Here is a 16967-nt window from a genome sequence, read left to right on the forward strand (position 1 = left end):
GCACACCCTTCTCAGAACAATGCTATTAAACTGGTTGGGTAGTTTTACGTCTGGAGAAGGACTTGGAGGAAACCTTAAGAGTAACCAGAGATCGGCAATGACCCCTGGCTCATGAGCAAGCATAAAAAGAGTAATTTAAAATTATGACTGGATTGGACAAGTTAAATGAGGATGGGACATTCCCACTTGTGGAAGATGGGCCATAAATGAGAGATAGATATTAATAAATCCAACTGGGAAATAAGGAGACATTTCTTTACTGAGGCAGCGGTGAGAATGTGGAACTCGCTCGCTACCACAGAGAGTGGAAACTAGGAAAGTAAATGAACAGATGAGAGGATAAGGGATAGAAAGATGATGTTGGAAGGCTGTGATACGCGTGACACCATATACGGAGGCTCGTGCTGATGTGAGGCACCAGCAAAGGCTGATTGTGTGAATATTCTGTTTCTGATAAATCTTTGTGATATTTATCCATATTTGTATCTTGCCAAGTCAACCGTTGGCTCCTTCACCACCGCAGGACCCGGCCATGCCATCGTGGACAACTTGTCGATCCCATTCCTGATAATTGTCCCGATAAAACCTATTTCACATCCACCTCCATTTCTCCTCATTCCCAACGAGGCATTTCTCCAGCACTACTTGCGAGATGCCTGTTTTCGGCCTGAGTCATGGCCGGTGTTTTGTGCTGGGAGGGCTCGCTGCTTGCAGCCTGTTCACTTGAGCTAAAATGGGGGTGGCGTTCAAGCCATTATGTTGTCAGAGTTTGCCAACACTCTGGTTCCCATACCAACCGTGGGACCTACTGACGGGCAAGATTGAGAAGAAAAAATGTTTCTAGATCAGAACTTATATTAATAACCTTGCGGCCTCCTGACACTTGGTGAAACATCCTGACACATCTGGAGGGCAGGGAGGGCCAGCCTCCCAACACAAAGGCAGAATCACTGGCGCAGCACAATGAGGACATTCGGTCACTGGTGTGCGTACTGGCTTTTTGAAAGAGCTTTCCAGTCTCACTCTGCCCCTGCACTCCCCCTGTCGTGCTGCAAACCTTTCTCCACAGTTGCTTAAATGTTATTAAATCTGCTTCCATCGCCCTTCCAAGCTGACATTCCACAACAACGCGCTGTATAAAAACCATTCTCCTCGCCTGTCCACAGCACAGTCCACGGGCTTCTTTCTCCAATTCTGGGGCTATGTCCCCACACTGGTGTGGGAACGGTGACGTTTTACACCAGAACCAACGCCGCAAAACTGCTACCGATCCCCGGTGATGCTGGGGTCCAGCAGGACGGCAGCGCAGATCACCCGGCTCCATCTGCCAATACGCCCCGGAGAATTGCTGGGTCTTTGGCCGCGCCGTGCTTCCCGGCAGACACAGCCCGCAGACCCGACCCGCGAAATATCCCCCCCCCCCCCCCCCCCCTTCGGCCGGCTGAGTCCGCAGCCGCCACGCTGAGTTCCCAACGGATCAGACCACACGTGTCCCGCGCCGGAGGGAATTCAGCCGGTCGGGGGCGGAGCATCGGGGGGGGGGCGGGTCTCAGGCAGTGGTCTCAGGCTGTCGATACGTGGCCGGTCTGGAGTGGCCGCAACACCGCTCAAGCGGCGGAGCACCCCAATTTCTCTGGAAATCTGGATTCTCCGACTCCTCGCCAGAGGCGATCGTGCCCTCGGTGACCGGAGAATCCAGCCCTACGTTTGGTTTACTCGTTATGGTCTGGCATCTCCAGCACCCCCCAGCTGCAAGCTTCTCGGCAGTGGGGGGCGGTGCGATTACGGTTGCCGGTAAGCTGCACTCCCGCCGCTCGTCAATGGGATTTTCCACTGAAACCACACAAGCCGCCGGGAAACCTGTGGACGCGAGTGCACTGCCGGCACCGCCAAAGAATCCCGCTGCCGGCAGATGGCTGGAGAATCCCGGCCCATGTGACCACTGGCCACTGATATTCCTGCCGGCGCAAATAGCTTCTGCTCCATAACTTTCCAATCATTTGGAGTATCGTTCTGAAATCTGCCCTCAGCCTGCCAAGAAAAGCAACACCAATCTATCCATGTAGCCAAAGTTTCTCAACCCTGGCACAGTTCTGGTAAACCTCCTCTGCAGCCTCTCCAAGGCCTTGACATCCTTCCGGACGTGCAGTGCCCGGAACTGGAGACAATTACCCAGCTCAGGCCTAACCAGTCATTACAACAGGCCGTTTCCCTAAAGAATCGCCTTTTTAAAAATGTGGTAGCTTGTTAAAGGAAGGTTGAAACGTATTCTGGTACAAAAGAAGCTTTCATTGTCCAAAGGATGATTATTTGCTGATGTACTCAGAGACATGGAGTCAGGCCCTAAATAGCCCCCTTTTGTGACCTCACAATGAAAGCATTTAAACTGAAAGTCTCCAGCTTTGAGCTATCAGCTCACGGGATCACAGAATCACAGAATTGTTACAACACAGGAGGCTATTCGGCAAATCATTTCAGGACTGGATCTCCGATTAAGCAATCCCACCCAGTACTATGCCCCACCCTCCCCCCCCCCCACCCCCACACCTTCTCCATATAACATAGCTCATTTAGTAAGATCCATTGACACAAATTCGAAAATACCTGTTGGCGAAGTGGCATTCAACCGTGAGTGGTGGGACGATGGCATAACTCATATTAGTGGCATCTGGCACGGGGTGTTGTGCTGGTGGAGCCCTTCATTGAGCGTTTGTGGAGACTGGACACTTTAGAAGAATAATCGTCATCATCTCACCCTGATCTCTTCAATGACATAACCAAGGCAAGCAGTGTCCTCGCGCTCGATTGGCTGGCGAGACAGCCTTTGGAACCAGCTCTGGGCCAATTGGATGCCACATTTCAAAGATATGGGAATGCAGGTAAGCCCGGTAAAGGTTCTATTCTACAAGTGCCATAAGTCTGGGAAAAGACGAAAGGGACGGAAAAGAAGTGGAAAATATAAGGATAACAGGCCGTTCAAACCAACCAGCTCATGTTAGTGTTTATGCTCAAATTGAGCCTCTTTCCATCTATCCTCATGAAATTTATCAGCGCAACCCTCAAATTCCTTTCTCCCTCAGGGGCTTGACTAATTTCCCATTAAACACATCGATACTATTGTCTTCAACTACTCCCTGTGGGAGTGAGTTCCACATTCTCACTGCTCTGCAGGAAAAGAGGTTTCTCCAGGAAGGACAAAATGGAAGTGTGGAGTTCTCAAGGATTGGGACAGAGTTGGAGGCACAGCATCCGGTTCTCCAACCCGATGACTCTGCTGGACTCCCCCTCACTAGATCATCCCCGAATGTATCAGCTCAGCTCAGCTTCTGATGGCTTCATTCTTGATTGAGTAGGTCCTGCAGCACTTCAGCAACTATTCCAAATTAAGGTATGATGTTAATTTGAAAGCAAATCACTGCGGATGCTGGAATCTGGCACAAAAAGCAGAGAAGGCTGGGTAATCACAGCAGGTCTGACAGCATCTGTGGAGAGAGAAGGAAGCTAGCGTTTCGGGTCCGGATGACTCTGTCGAAACTGGGACAAAGAATCACCCAGACTCAAAACGTCTGATGTTAGGGTCTGATTTCTTACTCCCAAGGACATCTCGTCCACCTCCTTAAACATTAACTCCCTCCACCATGGCATCAGGAAGTATTTCCCACAGAAATTACTTCAACTCACAAGGCTCCTTAGCCAGCACCTTCCAAACCCATGACCTCTACCCCCAGCAGGAAACATGGGAGCCCCACCACCTGAAGGTTCCCCTCCAAGTCCCTCACCACCCTGACTTGGAAAAATATCACCGTTCCTTCACTGTCGCTGGGGCGACATCCTGGAACTCCCTCCCTAACAGCACAGTGGGTGTATCTACGCCAACAACAGCAGCACGTTGCATTTATATAGGGCCTTTATTGTAGTAAAACATCCCAAGTATTCACAAAATCTGACACTAACTCACAAAGATATATTGGGCGGGATTCTCCGCTACCCGGCGGGGCGGTGGAGTGGCGGGAACCACTCCGGTGTCGGGCCGCCCGGAAGGTGCGGAATCCTCCGCACGTTCAGGGGCTAGGCCGGCGGCGGCGGGTTTGGCCCCGCGTCAGCCGGCGTCGAAGGGCCTCCGCCGGCCAGCGCAAGTTGGCGCATGCGCGGGAGCGCCAGCGTGTTCTGGCATCAACCCAGCGCCTGCGCAGCGGAGTTCTTCTCCGCGCCGGCCATGGTGAACCGCTACACCGGCCACGCGGAGGGAAAGAGTGCCCCCACAGCACAGGCCCGCCCGCGGATCGGTGGGCCCCGATCGCCACCGTGCCCCCCCCGCGGGCCAGTAGCCCCCGCGCCCCCCGAGGACTCCGGATCGGCGGGGCGGCGGGGCGAGATTCACGCCGCCCCCCCCCCCCCCCGGCGATTCTCCGGCCCAGCGGGGAGTCGGAGAATGCCGCCCATGAGTGCAGTTGATCAAAAGCGAGGGAGAGAGGAACATGCAGTTCCCCACCACCTCGAGGGGCAACTGGGGATGGGCAATAAACGCTGGTCCATCCACTGCTGCCCACATCTTAAGAATAAATAAAAATAAAGCACATTAGCATCAAATGGCACTATTTGGAAGTGAATTTTCTGACTCAGTGTTGGCGCCAGCGTCAAAACCGGCCCGAGTGACGCCGGTGTCAACAGGTCTCCAGGCCCAGGCATTCGCCCCTTCCGAGGGGGTTAGAAAGGCGCCCGAGTGCTGTCCGCTGCTCTGGCGGCGAAAGCCAGCGCGCCACGGCCGGCATGGGTCCGTGCATGCGCGCCACATCCGTCTCCGCGCCGGCCCCCAGACAATATGGTGGAGCCCTTATAGGAGCCCGGCGCGGAGAAACATAGGCCCTCCCGGAATGAGCACGCCCACCGATCGGTTGCTCCCGATCGCGGGCATGGCCACCGTGGGGGCCCCCCCTGGAGTCGGCCCTCTTCCCCCCCCCCCCCCCCGCCACCCCCGACAAGGATGGCCTCCACAGCCAGAACGCCGAGCTCCAGCCGAGTAGGACCACACGTAAACGACGTTGGCGGGACTCAGCGGAACTCGACGGGCGTGTTCCATCGAACGCGGAGAATCGCCGCGGGGGACCGCTTTCAACGGCTCCCGTTCGGCGCCGCGTCTGCGCGAGGCGTGGCGGGATTCGCACGTCCTCCTGCCGATTCTCCGCTTGCCGAGGCGTGGCGGGATTCGCACGCCCTCCTGCCGATTCTGCGGTTGCCGAGGCGTGGCGGGATTCGCACGCCCTCCTGCCGATTCTCCGGTTCCCGAGGCGTGGCGGGATTCGCACGCCCTCCTGCCGATTCTGCGGTTGCCGAGGCGTGGCGGGATTCGCACGCCCTCCTGCCAATTCTCCGCTTGCCGAGGCGTGGCGGGATTCGCACGCCCTCCTGCCGATTCTGCGGTTGCCGAGGCGTGGCGGGATTCGCACGCCCTCCTGCCGATTCTGCGCTTGCCGAGGCGTGGCGGGATTCGCACGCCCTCCTGCCGATTCTCCGGTTCCCGAGGCGTGGCGGGATTCGCACGCCCTCCTGCCAATTCTGCGACCCGGCGCGGAATCGGAGAACCCCGGCCACTATTCTTCTTTCAAGCAGCACCCTGTAAAATACTCCATGACGGAACTCCGACCAATCCCACAGCGCTATTCAAAGAAGAATATGAGAATCCTTCCTGGCCAATATTTATCCCTCAACCCACAGCACAAATATTTGCTCCGGTGATTACCCCCACCCTGTTGGGCAATCCTCCGTTCCAACAGCATGGCTGCCTTTCAAAAGAAGCACTGCTCTGGCCGTGAAATGCCTCGGGGAGTCCTGAAGGTAGGCAAACCCTCTCCAAAAATACAAAGCTAACAGCACTCTGGGTGCACCTCCGCCACACGGACCCCTCACCCTCTGAAGGGGGCAATTAGATTCGGGGCGATGCAATGCCAGCCTTGACAGTGATGCCAAGGATGAAATTTTTAAAAATACCATCAGAGGAGTTTTCCAGGATAACAAGTAGAGCACGCAGACGACCCAATATTTAATCCAAATTACTGTTCTTTGTTATGTGACTGAGGCAGCGAGGCTGTGAGGCAATGCTAATGTGTATTGATTTTACCTCGAGGGACTCATTCAGGAATGTTTTTTATACTTCCTTCTTGTTGAAAACAATTAGTCGATTTCTGACACGTCAAAGCTCATTAATCCACTTGTAAAAAGCATTGGCACTACTTGCAATATTAAACAGCCCTGGTGACCCCCCTCAGCATGTCTGCTGTAATCACTCAGTCACCTGCATTGTAGGGGTCAACCTTTCTTTTGCCGTTTCCTGCTCCGCACGCCAGCCCTGCGTTTCCAGCTATTTCTACCCGAGATTTTTATTTTGTTCTGTCATTTCTGTTTTAGCTACTCACTCTTATGACTTGAGGGAATCACAGGTGACGATGCCCCAAGTTGACCTTGGAGTGTCTTTGTGGAATTTTCTTATCCTCGTCTGGAACGTTGGCCATTTGAGATTTGAGAAAAAGGGACCTGGCGGGCGGCGGGGGGGAGATACTTTTCAACCACCCAGACACACTGTCTCGCCCATTGAGGTAAAGGCCAACATTCCATTGGCCTCTTTGATTATTTCCTATCCCTGTCCAATGGCTTTTAGCGATTTGCCTACGTGGACACCCCAATCTCTCTGCCCCTCCGCAGCTCCCAATCTCTCACCGTCAGGAACATATTCCTATGTGTCTTTCTCACAGCCACAGAGAATTATTACACACTTATAGAATCATAGAATTTACAGTACAGAAGGAGGCCATTCGGCCCATCGAGTCTGCACCGGCTCTTGGAAAGAGCACCCTACCCAAGCCCACACCTCCACCCTATCCCCATAACCCAGTAGCCCCACCTAATCTAAGGGCAATTTAGCGTGGCCAATCCACCTAACCTGCACTGTGGGGGGAAACCGGAACACCCGGAGGAAACCCACGCAGACACGGGGAGAACGTGCAGACTCCGCACAGACAGTGGTCCAAGCCGGGAATCGAACCCGGGACCCTGGAACTGTGAAGCAACAGTGCTACCCACTGTGCTACCGTACGGCCCTCACCCACCCACATTGAACTCCATCTGCTACAGTATGGCCCACCCACTGAGTCTTATCAGTGTCTCTTTGTAATTTTCTGCTCCCATCAGCATCACTTCCTGTAATAATAATCATCTTTATTATTGTCACAAGTAGGCTTACATTAACACTGCAGTGAAGTTACTGTGAAAAGCCCCTAGTCGCCACACTCCGGCGCCTGTTCAGGTACACAGAGGGAGAATTCAGAATGTCCAATTCACCTAACAGCACGTCTTTCGGGACTTGTGGGAGGAAACCGGAGCACCCGGAGGAAACCCACGCAGACATGCTGAATTTCCTTAGTTTCCTGAGAAAGTATAGGCGCTGTTGTGCTTTCTTGGTCATAGCGTGACCAAGGACAGATTGTTGGAGATGTGCACACCCAGGAATTTGAAGCTGTCGACCATCTCCACCTCGGCCCCGTTGATGCTGACAGGGGTGTGTTCAGTACTTTGCTTCCTGAAGTCAATTACCAGCTCTTTAGTTTTGCTGACATTGAGGGAGACATTGACTCCACTAGGTTCTCAGGGGCTGTTTAGCACAGGGCTAAATCGCTGGCTTTGAAAGCAGACCAAGGCAGGCCAGCAGCACGGTTCGATTCCCGTAACAACCTCCCCGAATAGGTGCCGGAATGTGGCGACTAGGGGCTTTTCACAGTAACTTCATTTGAAGCCTACTTGTGACAATAAGCGATTTTCATTTCTATTTCCCTCCAGTATTCTGACTTATTCGAGATCCGACCCACTACAGTCGTGTCGTTAGCAAACTTGTAGATGGAGTTGGAGCCAAATATTCCGCATAGTCGTGTGTGTATAGGGAGTATAGTGGGGGCTAAGTATGCAGTCTTGTGGGACCCCAGTATTGAGGACTATCTTGGAGGAGGGGTTGTTGTTACTGATCGTGGTCTGTGGGTCAGAAAGTCGAGGATCCAGTTGCAGAGTGGGGAGCCAAGTCCTAGGTTTTGGAGCTTGGCTGGGATTATGGTGTTGAAGGCGGAGCTGTAGTCAATAAATGGGAGTCTGATGTAGGAGTCCTCATTGTCGAGATACTCCAGAGATGAGTGTAGGGCCAGGGAAATGGGGTCTGCTGTGAACCGGTCGCGGCGGTATGTGAATTGCAGTGTATCTAGGTATTCTGGGAGTATGGAGTTGATGTGTCTCATTACCAACCTCTCGAAACACTTCATAATGATCGCTGTCAAGGCCACCGGACGATAATCGTTGAGACACATTGCCTGGTTCTCCTGTGGCACCGGTATGATGGTGGTCTTCTTGAAGTTAGGGTGATATGTGAATTGTTACGTAGTTGATTTTCGAATCTTTGTTAATGTTGACTGTTTTTTGACAATAAAATATTACTAAAGATTCTTGTCGGTACACATGCCGTGTCTCAGTCGATGTTTATTGTATCGCATTTCAATCAAACTTTGTAGCCTGAACTCTCGGAGCGTCAGCACCGCAGAGGCAGCTGACAACAATCAGACCCTCCGGAGCTGGGCTTCAGCCCTGGGGAGATCCTCGTGACCAGAGGGTGAGTGTGTGGATCGGCGGAAGGGCACCTGAGCAAGGTCTCCCTAATGTTCCCGGCAGGGGTCTGGGGTCTCGGGACCCCCACCGTGGCCGGGGGTGAGTGTGCAGAGTGGGGTTCTCCAGCTCGCTGGATGGCACTCTGAGTGAATGCGGGACACGTGAGGTTGGGGGACGTTTGGGGGATTTGAGGGTCTGTCTCCTTCTCCAATTCCTTACAGAGACCACAATGAATGGTGGTGTCGGTCCCGCAGTGGAGTCCCTCGCAGTGCTGGTGGTAGGCCAGGTGGCCAGACGCTGACAAGGCAGCAGCGTTGACGCAGGCTGGAGGCGGCACCTCATGTGAAGGGGGCCGCCTCACACCCTGCAGATCCAGCCGCCCGTCAGGCTGAGGAGGAACCCAGAGGGAGGTGGCCGGCGATGGCCCAGGAGGTGTACAGGCGTCGTTGTCTCTCGAGGAGATGACAGACAGCAAGTGCCACAGGAGAAGACAGTGCGGCACCTGTTCCACGTCCTGGCGGGCTTGGCACCCCGTGGAGAAGGAGTGCACCCGCACCCAGTGGCCGTGAAGGTCACTGCAGCCCCAAACGCCTTGCGCGCACCAAGGCATCAGGAAGTGCCCTTTATTAACAGGAAGGGATTCCACTCCCTGAATGTTCAACTTGTGTACGACCACCACGTCCGGATCATGCACAATTCCCAGGGCGTGTGCCCAGCACCTACATCCTGGGACAGCCGGAGATCCCGGTCATCTTCGAGGACCACCTCAGGATGACGGGTTGGCTCGTGGGGGATAAGGGGTACCCGCTGAGGCCCTGGTTGATGATGGTGGTGCAGAGGCCGGAGACCGAGACAGAGACATGGTATAACCAGGCTGGTTTAGCACACTGGGCTAAATCGCTGGCTTTTAAAGCAGACCAAGGCAGGCCAGCAGCACGGTTCAATTCCCGTACCAGCCTCCCTGAACAGGCGCCGGAATGTGGCGACTAGGGGCTTTTCACAGTAACTTCATTTGAAGCCTACTTGTGACAATAAGCGATTTTCATTTCATGTTGCTGCCTGTGCTGTCACTGAGCGGCACATGGCACTGCTCACAATGCAGCTCCAATGCCGTTCTGGTGGTGCCCCCTGCAATACCCCGCCCAGAGGGCCAGCACTTTGTGGTGGTCCGCTGTGCCCTCCACAACCTGGCAAAGGAGCAGTGCAACAGGCTGGAGGAAAAGGATGGCCTTGTCTGAGAAGGAGGAAGAGGAGTCGGACCAGGTGGGGGGGGAGTGTGGGCGGGCCCGGGGTAGAGCCGGAGGGTGGAGGACAGGGGGCAGCAAGGATCTTGCAATCCCACAGGACCCGGTGGGCCCTCATCCTCACCCATTTCACCCCCATTCCTCCTTCGCCCCCATTCTTTTTTTCCCCCCATTCCCTGACCCTCCCATCCCACCCCCTCCCCCACCCTCCCACCCCCAAAGCCCAACTAATGTGTTCCAACCCAAGGGTCTGTGTAACATCCCCCCAGGGTGATGGGCCTGTGTTGGCACTGTCAGCGGGTAACTATCCGAGGCAGGAGAGTGATGCTCACTCGCTGTGAGGGAAGCTCTGGTGCTCCTCAGTTTCTGCCCAAGTCTGACTCCTGTCTGTCTGCTGACTGAGCGTCACACCCATCCTCGCAACCGGGTCTGTATCGGGGGCGTTTGATCACTGTCCCTGGGTGGGGGGAGCAGAGGGCAACAGGGGGTGGGGGGGTACAGGCAGGCCCATTGTGAAGATTAACGTCGCCAAGGCTTCACACGTATCAGGGGTAATATGTTTTAATAATGAACAATGAACAGTCGCAACACCACCACACCCCAGAGGCACAGGCTGGGGACAACACTTATTTCCAATCATTGTCACCTGCATGCACCACCATCATAGAGACGATCACCTCGGTGAGCATTCCAGTGAAGAGCCTCCTGGGTCACCTGGAGCGCACATCACACACTCTGCTGCATGTCAGGTAGAGGTAGCAACTCCCGTGGAAACAGACAGTTGGAGGGCTGTCCAATCCCAGGAACCAGCTGTAGTCCAGACAGGTGTCCGGACAGGTATCCGGACTGGTATCCGGACAGGTATCCTGACAGGGTATCCGGAGAGGGTATCCAGACAGGTATCCGGGCAGGTATCCGGACAGGTATCCGGACAGGTATCTGGACAGGTATCCTGACAGGGTATCCAGGCAGGTATCCGGACAGGTATCCGGACAGGTATCCGGACAGGGTATCCAGACAGGTATCCGGACAGGTGTGCGGACAGGTATCCGGACAGGTATCCGGACAGGGTACCAGACAGGTATCCGGACAGGTATCCAGGCAGGTATCCAGACAGGGTATTCCGACAGGTATCCGGACAGGTATCCGGACAGGTATCCTTACAGGTATCCTGACAGGGTATCCGGACAGGTATCCGGACGGGTATCCGGACGGGTATCCGGACAGGTATCCTTACAGGTATCCTGACAGGGTATCCGGACAGGTATCCGGACAGGTATCCGGGCGGGTATCCGGACGGGTATCCGGACAGGTATCCTTACAGGTATCCTGACAGGGTATCCGGACAGGTATCCGGACAGGTATCCGGGCGGGTATCCGGACAGGTATCCGGACAGGTAACCCTTGCTGCCCAAGAGCCAGCCTCTCACCCGAGGGAGCGCCTTGAAGGTGCCAGGAACCGCCGGGGCACCAGGATGCATGTGTTATGCCCGCTTCCTGAGTATCTTAGACATGCTCGATGTGCAGCTCGTCTATGCCAGTGCGAGACGCAAAACTCATTATCGCCACCAGCGAGGACTGGGGTTTGGCCCCCGCCTCAGCTCCGGGAGCGGCCCTCGATTCTGGCTGAACCCCAGATTCTCCGCCCGATCGCGGTTCCCGTTTGCCATGTCACGAGGCAGAGAATTCAGAACAATGTGTGATTTGGGAACATAAAGTCCGAACATTTGCTTCTGCTCTCCAGCCATTTATTTTCGAAAGTATGGGGATAATTCTGAAATTGTGAGTGTGAAATGGGTGATAGAGAATTGCCAGTTTTACATGTTTGCCCCGTAATATTTCAGTTAATACAGACCCTCCCCGTGTGGGGGTGTCACAGACACAGACCTTCCCCGTGTGGGGGTGTCACAGATACAAACCCACCCGTGTGGGGGTGTCACAGACACAGACCCTCCCCGTGTGGGGGTGTCACAGACACAGACCCTCCCCGTGTGGGGGTGTCACAGACACAGACCCTCCCCATGTGGGGGTGTCACAGACACAAACCCACCCGTGTGGGGGTGTCACAGACACAGACCCTCCCCGTGTGGGGGTGTCACAGATACAGACCCTCCCCGTGTGGGGGTGTCACAGACACAGACCCTCCCCGTGTGGGGGTGTCACAGACATAGACCCTCCCCGTGTGGGGCTGTCACAGACATAGACCCTCCCCGTGTGGGGCTGTCACAGACATAGACCCTCCCCGTGTGGAGCTGTCACAGGCATAGACCCTCCCCGTGTGGGGCTGTCACAGATACAAACCCTCCCCATGTGGGGGAGTCACAGACACAAACCCACCCGTGTGGGGGTGTCACAGACACAGACCCTCCCCGTGTGGGGGTGTCACAGATACAGACCCTCCCCGTGTGGGGGTGTCACAGACACAGACCCTCCCCATGTGGGGGTGTCACAGACACAGACCCTCCCCGTGCGGGGGTGTCACAGATACAAACCCACCCGTGTGGGGGTGTCACAGATACAGACCCTCCCCGTGTGGGGGTGTCACAGACACAGACCCTCCCCGTGTGGGGGTGTCACAGACATAGACCCTCCCCGTGTGGGGGTGTAACAGACACAGACCCTCCCCATGTGGGGGTGTCACAGATACAAACCCACCCGTGTGGGGGTGTCACAGACACAGACCCTCCCCGTGTGGGGGTGTCACAGACACAGACCCTCCCCGTGTGGGGGTGTCACAGACACAGACCCTCCCCGTGTTGGGGTGTCACAGACACAGACCCTCCCCATGTGGGGGTGTCACAGACACAGACCCTCCCCGTGTGGGGGTGTCACAGACACAGACCCTCCCCGTGTTGGGGTGTCACAGACACAGACCCTCCCCATGTGGGGGTGTCACAGACACAGACCCTCCCCATGTGGGGGTGTCACAGACACAGACCCTCCCCATGTGGGGGTGTCACAGACACAGACCCTCCCCATGTGGGGGTGTCACAGACACAGACCCTCCCCATGTGGGGGTGTCACAGACACAGACCCTCCCCATGTGGGGGTGTCACAGACACAAACCCTCCCCATGTGGGGGTGTCACAGACACAGACCCTCCCCATGTGGGGGTGTCACAGATACAAACCCACCCGTGTGGGGGTGTCACAGACACAGACCCTCCCCGTGTGGGGGTGTCACAGACACAGACCCTCCCCATGTGGGGGTGTCACAGATACAAACCCACCCGTGTGGGGGTGTCACAGACACAGACCTTCCCCGTGTGAGGGTGTCACAGACACAAACCAACCCGTGTGGGGGTGTCACAGACACAGACCCTCCCCGTGTGGGGGTGTAACAGACACAGACCCTCCCCATGTGGGGGTGTCACAGATACAAACCCACCCGTGTGGGGGTGTCACAGTCACAGACCCTCCCCATGTGGGGGTGTCACAGACACAGACCCTCCCCGTGTGGGGGTGTCACAGACACAGACCCTCCCCATGTGGGGGTGTCACAGACACAGACCCTCCCCATGTGGGGGTGTCACAGTCACAGACCCTCCCCATGTGGGGGTGTCACAGACACAGACCCTCCCCATGTGGGGGTGTCACGGATACAAACCCACCCGTGTGGGGGTGTCACAGACACAGACCCTCCCCGTGCGGGGGTGTCACAGACACAGACCCTCCCCGTGTGGGGGTGTCACAGACACAGACCCTCCCCGTGTGGGGGTGTCACAGACACAGACCCTCCCCGTGTGGGGGTGTCACAGACACAAACCAACCCGTGTGGGGGTGTCACAGTCACAGACCCTCCCCGTGTGGGGGTGTCACAGACACAGACCCTCCCCATGTGGGGGTGTCACAGATACAAACCCACCCGTGTGGGGGTGTCACAGATACAGACCCTCCCCGTGTGGGGGTGTCACAGTCACAGACACTCCCCGTGTTGGGGTGTCACAGTCACAGACACTCCCCGTGTTGGGGTGTCACAGACACAGAGCGGAATTTAATCGCGGCAACGGGGGGGTCTCACTTTCGGTTGATGAGTTGGTGAAGGCCACTTTCAGGGGGGACACTGATATTGAGTGCCAGTCAGGCAGGTATGTAGCCAAGGGTGGGACTTGCCCGCGATCAAGGAAATCCCTCACCCCATCATCCGCTGGCCAATTAGAAGCCAGTAGTTCCTCATTGCCATTTGGCGTGGGTGAAGCTGTCAGCCAAGCCCCCAGGAGAGGCCCAGGATGAGTGAAGGATTGAGGGCACAAGTGGTGTGGCATTAGGATGTGGGCATCTCTGCCAACAGTAGCATTTGTTGCCCATCCCACATTGCTCTTGAGCCTCCTGTGAGGATGGGCTGTGGCTCACAGTGAGGGCCTCAGCGTCTGGGGTGGGAGTAACGGTGTTTGGAAGTAAGGGCAGGGGTGTGGCTTTCTAATGGACCCTTTCTCCCCGGGGCTGGGACCCTCGATGAAGAGGGACAACCCCCTCCCCTGCCTGGATCCCACATGTAAACACAACGGGGTTTTGCTTATTAACCTGCTCACCAGGGTAACTAGCCCACCCACTGCTGGATGAGCATTTACCAACTTGGTGTTGGGGCACAAAGGCCGCCCACAAGCCTTCCTGGCATGGGGTTAATCAGGGCAGAGATTGGCACGTGGCAGGGGTACCCACCTGACACCCTCCTGTCAGATTAAATGACTCCCGTCTAGGGAGAGGGCATTAGATTCTGCCCGCAGACCCATGTCCCATCACTGTGTCATACACAGAATGACAGAATATCTGTAGTGACTTGGGTTAGCGACGATTATCTGTAGACACAACTACTGAGGATAGAGATAGTTAATGGGATGATCTATAGACACAACTAGTGAGGATAGAGATCGTTAGAGAGGATTATCTATAGAGGTACTCAGTGAGGATAGAGATAGTTAATGGGGATAATTTATAGACACAACTAGTGAGGATAGAGATAGTGGGGATTACCTATAGTAATCTTTATTGTCACAAGTAGGCTTACATTAACACTGCAATGAAGTTACTGTGAAAAGCCCCTAGTCGCCACACTTCTGGCGACTGTTCGGGTACACAGGGAGAATTCAGAATGTCCAATTCATCTAAAAAGCACGTCTTTTGGGACTTGTGGGAGGAAACCGGAGCACCCGGAGGAAACCCACGCAGACACGGGGAGAACATGCAGACTCCGCACAGACAGTGACCCAAGCCGGGAATCTAACCTGGGACCCTGGCGCTGGGAAGCAACAGTGCTAGCACTATGCTACCATTAGAGATATTTAGTGAGGATAGAGATAGTTAGGGAGGTTTATCTATAGAGATAGTTAGCGGGGAGCATTTGCACAATAGTCATCATATACCTCAATCCTACTGGCCACCTGTAAACACAGTTATATCTTACAGTATCCAGCCCTTATTCAACCACACCATCTTACCATTGGGTGGACTGAGGAATTCCTTTCTTGTTTTTTTGTTTGTGACCTGAATCCATTGCCACAAAGAGCAATTTATTTGGACTGACTTCATTCATCTGCATATCTCCCAATGAGCTCACACTGAAGCCTCCTTTTCTTCAAAAAAACAAAGACAACTTCCGCCCCCCCTCCCCCCCCCCCCCCTCCTGATACTCTAAATCATCTCGGTCAGACCTCAAGGCCAATAATAGTATCTTTCCTATATTTGGCTGTGTAGTCAGAGGGAGAGGCCAGGGGAAACTTTAATAAGGGCAGTTGCCTCATGGACCTGACCCTGGTGGCTACTGGGGTCGCAGAAAGTTCTGGAAGGAATCAAACTAGGTTAATGAAAAAAAAACGCCAGATATTTCCTGGAGTCTGAAATGACCTCGCGTTGCAATCCTTGCATACATAATGCAGAGAGCGGGAGAATGAATCGGCTCAGGGGAGAGATTCTGATAGCAAGGAGAACATGTGGGACATTGAGGGCGACGAGCCGCCAGGTACCTCATTATTCCCAGGGTCTGTTGGTACAGAGGTGAAAGTCTGAACAAATTCCACACTTCAAACCTCAAAGTTCTAAAAACATTGAGGTCAGGAAGCCCAGTAAATCTGTCTGCTCTTCACAGTTATTTACGCCAGTATCGGAATTTAGTCTCCGTGACTGAGGCATTGAGCACATGGATTTATATTAACTGATCAAAGAGGAGATGGAAGGATTGATAAAGTGGAGGTCATGCCTGGCTAATCCAGTTGAAAGTTTTGAGGAGGTCACTAGCTTGAAGGACAGGGGAGTGTTGATGGATGTTTTTTCAAAGTTCTTTCATGGGATGTGTGTGTCGCTGGTCAGGCCAGCATTTATTGCCCATCCCGAATTGCCCTTCAGGAGGTGGGGGTGAGCTGCTTTCTTGAGTTGCTTCAGTCCATGTGGTGTAGGTACTCCCACAGTGCTGTTAGGGAGGGAGTTCCTGGATTTTGTCCCAGTGACAGTGAAGGAGCGGCCGATATATTTCCCAGTCAGGGTGGTGAGTGACTTGGAGAGGGAACCTCCAGGTGGTGGGGTTCCCAGGTATCTGCTGCTCTTGTCCTTCTAGATGGTGGTGGTCGTGGGTTTGGAAGGTGCTGTCTAAGGAACCTTGGTGAGTTACTGCAGTGCATCTTGTAGATGGTACACACGGCTGCCACTGTGCGTCGGTGGTGAAGGGTTTGAACGTTCGTGGAAGGGGAGCAATCAAGCGGGGCTGCTTTGTCCTGGATGGTGTCGAGCTTCTGGAGTGTTGTTGGAGCTTCGCTCATCCAGGCAAGTGGAGAGTATTCCATCACACTCCTGACTTGTGCCTTGTAGATGGTGGACAGGCTTTGGGAGGTGAGTTACTCTCCGCAGGATTCCTAGCCTTTGACCTTCTCTTGTAGCCATAGTATTAATATGGCTAGTCCAGTTCAGTTTGTGGTTAATGGTAACACCAGGATGGTGATGAAGGGGGATTCAGTGATGGTCATTTCATTTCATTTCAAGGGGCAATAGTTGGATTCGTACTTGTTGGGAGGCACAGTGGTTAGCACTGCAGCCTCAGGGCACCGAGGTCCCGGGTTTGATGCTGGCCCCGGGTCACTGTCCTTGTGGAGTT

Source organism: Scyliorhinus torazame, chromosome 13, assembly GCF_047496885.1.
Source record: "Scyliorhinus torazame isolate Kashiwa2021f chromosome 13, sScyTor2.1, whole genome shotgun sequence".
NCBI lineage: Eukaryota > Metazoa > Chordata > Chondrichthyes > Carcharhiniformes > Scyliorhinidae > Scyliorhinus > Scyliorhinus torazame.